Consider the following 6,943-nt stretch of genomic DNA (forward strand, 5'->3'; position numbering starts at 1 on the left):
GTTGGGAGGGACCTCTGGAGATCATCTAGTCCAACCCCCCAGCTAAGGCAGGTTCACTCAGAGCAGATTGTAAGGTATTGCATCCAACAGAGTTCTGAGTGTCTCCAGAGAAGGAGATTCCACAACCTCTCTGAGCAGCCTATTCCAGTATTCTGTCACCCTCAAAGAAATTTTTCTTCATATTCAGATGGAACTTCTTGTATTCCAGTTTGTGCCTGTTGCACTTATCGTGTCACTGGGCACCACTGAAAAGTCTGTAGTCCTGGTAGGCTGTTTCCACATATAAAAAATACTGTGAGCAGAAAGGGTAGATCCCAATTCTGGACCAGATAGGTCCCTTTCAAGTGTTACAGCATATCATTGTGATTTGCCTAATGACACCAGTGCCTAGTTTTGGCAATTCTCTGTGTGTTGCAATTACACAACTTTCTTTAACTGGTTTCCTTTATTGACAGATTGTTTTCATTTTATTATTAGCTTTGTCATCAAAACAAGTTTCTGGTCACCTCTCCACATTATTCTTTAAAGGCTTTAAATATGTGTAAACACTGAATCTTGCAGACAGGTCTCTCTCCTCTATTCTTGGAGTGTTATGATCATGTCCAGCAGCTTAACGTGTGTGCAAACAGACACACCGTACTCTGAACTTCATCTCTTCGGTACAGTCTCTCACTTGGCCAGGTGAGAGGCTCTTCACATATCAAGCCAAATTGCCTTTTTTTTTGGAACTGGTATTTCTACCACAGTCTTGAGAAGTCTTGGTTGTGATTGTGATCCACACAAGGCATGAGATCCACGACAAAGCCATTCTTTCTTGCCTTGCATTTCAGGGTTAAAGGGGTGGCACACACATATGACTAGGTCAGCTGGCAGTGGTAAGAATGCCACATCTACTCATGAGCCTCCAGAGCATCTCCCTATATGAGATACCAGCTGGAAAACACAGGCTTATCTTTGCTTGGGAGTCTGGTTTTTGTTGTGCCAGGCTTAGTATTTTTTTATTTTCTCCTTGCTAACAGTCTTCTCAGAAAAGGCATTTAAAGGCCCAGATGCTAATGAGTAGGTCCCTCTCATTATGGAAGGCAAAGCTGCATAATGGGAGCAAGAAAAAGAACTAGTTAAAATAAATGAGGGAAGGATATTGAGGATGGGAGGGTGAGGAGTGACTGTGTTTGTCAAAACTGGCATCGTCGCCATCCAGAAGCAGCTTTGAATGAGATGTTGCCAAGTTTAGTTTGTGTGCTGCCTGTGGTCTCCAGATTTCAGATGAAAGGCGCCAAACGTGAAAAGAATGAGAGATGCATAAGCCCCGTTAGGCTCTATAATAGGAAAATGCTACTTGCTTGCCCTCCACCAGCTGCCATTCAGTCACCTTTTCCCCTTGTCTTCATCAGCTCTCCCTCCTTCCATAGGAATTGATGAGATTGTTTCTCTGCTCAGTAGCAATATCATCCTCCATGCGCAAGGCAAGACCATTTAATTCATTTCCTTCCCTTGACTTTGGGCAAGCATGGCAGCTGGCTGCAGCAACAAGTCTGTCGCACAGGCGCTTTTAATATTCCTGCTCTATTCCCAGCTTGGACATGTAATTAACTGAGGGCAGGAGGGAGGGAGGCAGGCAGGAGAACTACAAACACAAGACTTAGAGCAACCTGGAGAGCTGTCTGGTTTGCATTTGTTTTTCCTTTCCCTCAATTTTTTTTCCTCCACTAAAAATCATTTGTGGCAACGCACCAACTGCTGCGTTATGCATTGTACTGATGGTCTACAAGAGAGGGTGGATTGGTAACAATGTGCTCACAGATCCAGCTGGCAATGACTAATGTGCTCTATAATCCAACAAAACCCACCTAATCTACAAACAATGTCCCATATTTGACATAAATACTTTAAGGACGCCTATCAAGGATCCCTAGAGCTGCTTGTGTTGCTAAAACAAGGAGTGGTGGCCACAGGTTTCAGCTTGGACAGTCCAAATGGGACAGCAGCAACACTTCTTTACAAGGAGACTGCTGCAGAACAGGAACAGGTCACTAGAAGTGTGTGATCTCTGCCCTTGACAAATTTCTAGACTCAGCTACACAAATCCACATCTGGCCTGCTGTAGCGTTGGTGAAATTCCTGCTTTGAGTGGGAAGCTGACCAAAGACCTCCACAGGTCCCTTCCAACCAGCATTTCTGTGATTATTTTGATGGAAAATTCTGTCTCAGGAAGTACTAGAAATATCACTGACTTGAATTTTTCTGCTCATGGCTGCAAAGGGAATCTAATAAAATGTACCAAATGGAGAAACTCTTACAAGTGGAGATTTTGTAGTGTCCACCACTTAACATAGACAGGAAAGATGTGTTCCTGGAGTAGATACTACAGCCCTGAAAGTCAAGAGGGGTACATAAAGAGCCAGGCTTTACACATGTTGGCTTTTATCATCTTCCTCAATCTGGGATTTGCACAAGCAACAAGACTAAGCCTTTTTGAAAACACCCACTACTTGCTTTGTTTAATAGTAACTTGGTGCTATGATAGAACTTACTGGCCCAGGAATGAGTACAGACTCCCAGCTAGTGGGAAACCTCCCAGCTCCCCCTCTGGTCCTTTTCAATTTAGCAGTAAAAAAAAATTAATAATTAATAAAAATATAAATAAATATTAGATTTTGATTTCCTGGGTTACAATTAAAATCAAAGGCTGTCAAGCCTCCAGTTTTGAAACTTGAGACAAACTACCACATCCAGTCAAAGATATATCTCCCCTTCAGGCTCTGGAAGAACATCATAAAATGGACTCACAGGATGTGTAGCTACAGCTCTGTCTACACCAGCTGTTGGAGTTAGGCCTTGAGAGAGCTAAAGGATAACATGTGTTTGCACCACCAAGGCATCCAAGAATCAATGTGCCCCTGCTGTTCTAAGGGAGCTAATAACTAACAGTGTCACAAGCTTCATGTGGTATCAGTCTTCCAAAAAAACCAAAAAACCAGCCCAGTCAACTTCCAATACAGGTTATTATCCACAGGCTGATAAGATACCTTCTGGCAGGCTCAGATTGAGCATAGTCCCAGAACAGTTTATCTCAGCAAGAATCAAGAACAGTGAAAAGCTGCAATTTTTTTAACAATCATTCACTTTTACACAATGTATTTCTGAGTTCTCCACTGAAGAGAGAGCTTGCTCTGCTTTCTACCATGGAAAAATCAATGCACTGGGCATGCACAGATCACAAAGAAAATGACACTGCTCTGGTGGATGCTTCTTTACGGCAGAGACACTCAGGTCTTCCATTGCCTGTGAAATGGAAGTACCTGTCTCTGCAGAATTTGTACTAGGGAAAGGCAGAGGAGCACAGACTGATGCTTGATCTGCTTCAAAAAAGAAAAAAAATGTTCTCTTTCCAAATTTGGCAGCATCCTTTCCAAACTCTTGCCTCTTATACAGGGTAGATTTATGCAATTCCTTTAAATATTTACCTCCATAACCATGCCACATAGATGCATTATTACTTTTTAACCAACATTAAAGTTTAAAACTGGAATAAAAGCCTTGCCTCATACAAGAGGAGCTTGTCCTTCAGAAAAACAGGAAGTGCACCACATCATGTGTCTGTGAATGTAAAGATACTCTTAAAATTCCATTATTTTTCGAAGAAAAAGTAACTGAAAACCTAAAAATGCATTTTCTATGGAATTAGCTTAAATTTCATGTGTGTTAGGTGTTTTTAGTGGGGAATGCTTATTCTTAGTATTGGGTCTGGACAAAGAATTAAAATCAAATTAGAGCTCAGAATGATTGCCAGTGTGAAGATACTCCCTCTGATTCCTTCCCCATGCACACATACCTGCTTACTAGGGTTGCTCACCTCCTACAGCAGTAAGGAGTGCTTAATATTTTTGCCTGCTAACTGACCACCTTACAAAGGTGAGTGGGCATAGCTACTTTTTGTCTCCACTCTGATCTTACCAGTGTCATTCAGACATCATGGCATGGTGGGAACTTTATACTGGGGGTGCTTTGTGGATCCTGCTAATGGTGGGACCTAACATTTTTGCCTAACTTTAGGACTGGAACAAGGACCAGCAGCTTAGTTGGCATCAGCAAAATAGCATTAGACATAATACTGAATCATTAGTTCTTTGTCTCAGGCAATCCCAATATGCTTTATACTCCATAGGCAATGGACAGTTGTTGTAACATAGAAATGCCATTGTCATTTGGGTCAGCAGACAGCTGTGTATAAAAAAAGAGTAAATGAGAACAATTAGGAGAAAAATTAGCCTGCTTCTCTTCTAGACTGGTGGTTCTCAGGCTGAGCAAATGCCAACAGGGAGAAGCATCCTTTAGCAAAGTATACTCAGTCAGAGGTCCAGGGGAGATTGGTGAGGTACTTGGGAAAGATCCTTTCAGTGTTACAAGTTACACAAACCCCATGAGACTCAGAAAGTCCAAAGCTAGTAACAGCTGAAAGCGGGCAGAGCACAAGGAAGGAAGTATCTCACAGACTTGTCTTGTTCCTTCTTTTCTGTAAGCTTTTGCATACAGCCACTGCTGGAAAGGAGGGCCTGGGCCAGGTGGTCCCTTATTTTGACCCTGGATGACCTTTCCTGCCTTTCAAGGACACACACTTCCCAAGATGAGAAACAGTGGAGTATACTATATGCTTTCTTCCCAAACAAGCCATATTACAGGCACATTCCCCAGCTTCTCCACATCCTTGAGTCTTGAAAGTTTTGCTCCCTACACCCTGTGGTAGAAGGGGAAGGGAAGACAAAAGAACTCCAAAATTGCTGAAGACGCCACCTCTCATCAAAGACTTGTTCTCCTCTTTTCAATAGTAACTTTTAAACAAACTTGATCCATCATTTCTAAACTGAATTTCTTGGGGAGAGAGGTATATATTTTTCTTCAGACTGATAGTGTTTGCAGATTTCAGCATAAATTGTTCTGCGGGGTTTCGTTGCATTTGAAATTGTGCTTTTTTCTGCCATTGCTGAACAAAGTATTCCTTGGGGAGATGTCACCCAGATTTAATAGGGATCATAACTCACAGGAGAGACCTATACAGTAATTTCCATTGGGATTAATACAGACTGGAACAGTTGCCTGCTGTTGATGTAACATTGCCAAATATCTTTTCAGCGCTTTATAAATGGCAAAACATATAGTTGCTTATCAAAGAAAAAAAATTGATTCAGTAGTGGATTCTATTTATGGAGAATCAAAAGGAAAATAAATCAGGTGAGCCCTTATTTGGCAATATGGATTAAGCAGCTATGACTTGGCAATATCACTGACAGGTGCAAGGGGAGCAGCTGACAATTAGGACACTCACTTCCCACACGTCAGTGGCCTAGGGCCAGCTTGATTGCCTTCTTCAGTTCACACCGTCAAAGTGTTTTGCTCTTCACATTAAAATTTGAAGCCTACATTTTCCCTAGCATTAAAAAAACAAAACCCAAGGAGGTGTACTCGGGTCCCCAGAGACAGTGTAATTCAACCCTAGCTTAAGAATTGCTAATGCATTGAGGTCATTAATGTTTCATGGTGGTTCCATTACTGCATGTGCATAAAGCCTTTACACCACCCTGGCTTTAATTAACTTCTCCTGTTTCCCAGGAGACCTTTGGAAGCAGGGATGGTTTCCCCTAATGAAACAGTCCTAGCTCTTTGTTTTGATGTTGTTTACATAGTTAATATCCCCTTAAGGGGAAACAGCAAAATAGAAACTTGTATGTAGAGAGTTGCTCCACAGATAAAGTACACAAGTCGCTTGGGGAAATAAATCATTGAGTTGTGAAGATTTTGGGGGTATGGTTTTTCTAGGTTTAATTTTTTTTTCCCCCAGCTTAAAGTTCATCTCCACAAAGATAAACAAAGATTTTCCCAGAGGGATGGGGAAAGTGAGAGAAGAGACCAAGAGGGATACCATCCATCCTACAAAACATTTGTTCCTTTTTATTAGAGAAACTTCTGCTAAAAAAAGACCCTATCTCTTTGCTCCAAGTTCTTGAGTGAACATAATTTAGGACAATAATCCTGATTCAGATAGTCTGGGGGAGCACTAATCCTAGTGTTTATGGTCAGAACAGCCCTCCCTATCTTTTCTGTTTCTAGGTGAAAACTGCAGCATCTCAGCAACTCTCTCATCATTAAGTCCTGTTATTTCAAGTACAGGTATTAGTAAATTAAACTGAAAGATAAGTTCCTGGCCATGACAGAGAGTGGTGGTCCTGGCTGTTGTCCCCTTTGCCCACCTTTTATCTGCATCTAACTCACTAAGCTCATTTCCATGACAAAATTCAGAAGGAGTTCAAATAGCGAAGGAAGGTGTGTAACTGTGGTTTCTGATAGTTACCATGGTGGCTGTTAAACCTTGAGAATAAATAAGCAGCCTATTATTTCTGAGGCTGGAGCTCGATAAAAGCAAACCAAAACAACACCACACACAGGCAAAAACCCCAAAGAGGCATTCAAAGTGTCATTTGTATAACTCACCTGACACAGTCCTGGTATTATAATTGCACAATGAAAAATGCCTATAGCAAAACGATCCAAATTGTTAGTGTCACAAGGCTGATAGTAAAATGTCTAGGAAACAGCAGGCTCCTGATGAACAGCTGAATGTTTGCATTTTTAAAAGAGAAGCAGTAGAAGGGAAGAGGACTGGGACCAAACTGCCTGTGCAGAGAACAGTGTCTTGTCACAGCAAAAGAGGAAATGGTCAGGCAGAAATTAAGACAGTGGGACACATTGCCTAAAAATTTGAGAGGAGGTGAATTGTTTTTCAGGATAGCTGAGCTCTCATTTACCAGGTGAATATATTTTAATCAGTCCTCAGTAGAATGTCCCTGGTGCTACATGGGTTCATTTGAAAGTCCCAGCTGATGTGGCATAGATTTTCTGAATATCTCACACAACTGAAGGCCAAAAGAGGTCTTTTATAGGAAGC

This window comes from Neopelma chrysocephalum, unplaced genomic scaffold, assembly GCF_003984885.1.
Source record: "Neopelma chrysocephalum unplaced genomic scaffold, ASM398488v2 Primary Assembly neopelma1_85, whole genome shotgun sequence".
NCBI classification, from domain to species: Eukaryota; Metazoa; Chordata; class Aves; order Passeriformes; family Pipridae; genus Neopelma; species Neopelma chrysocephalum.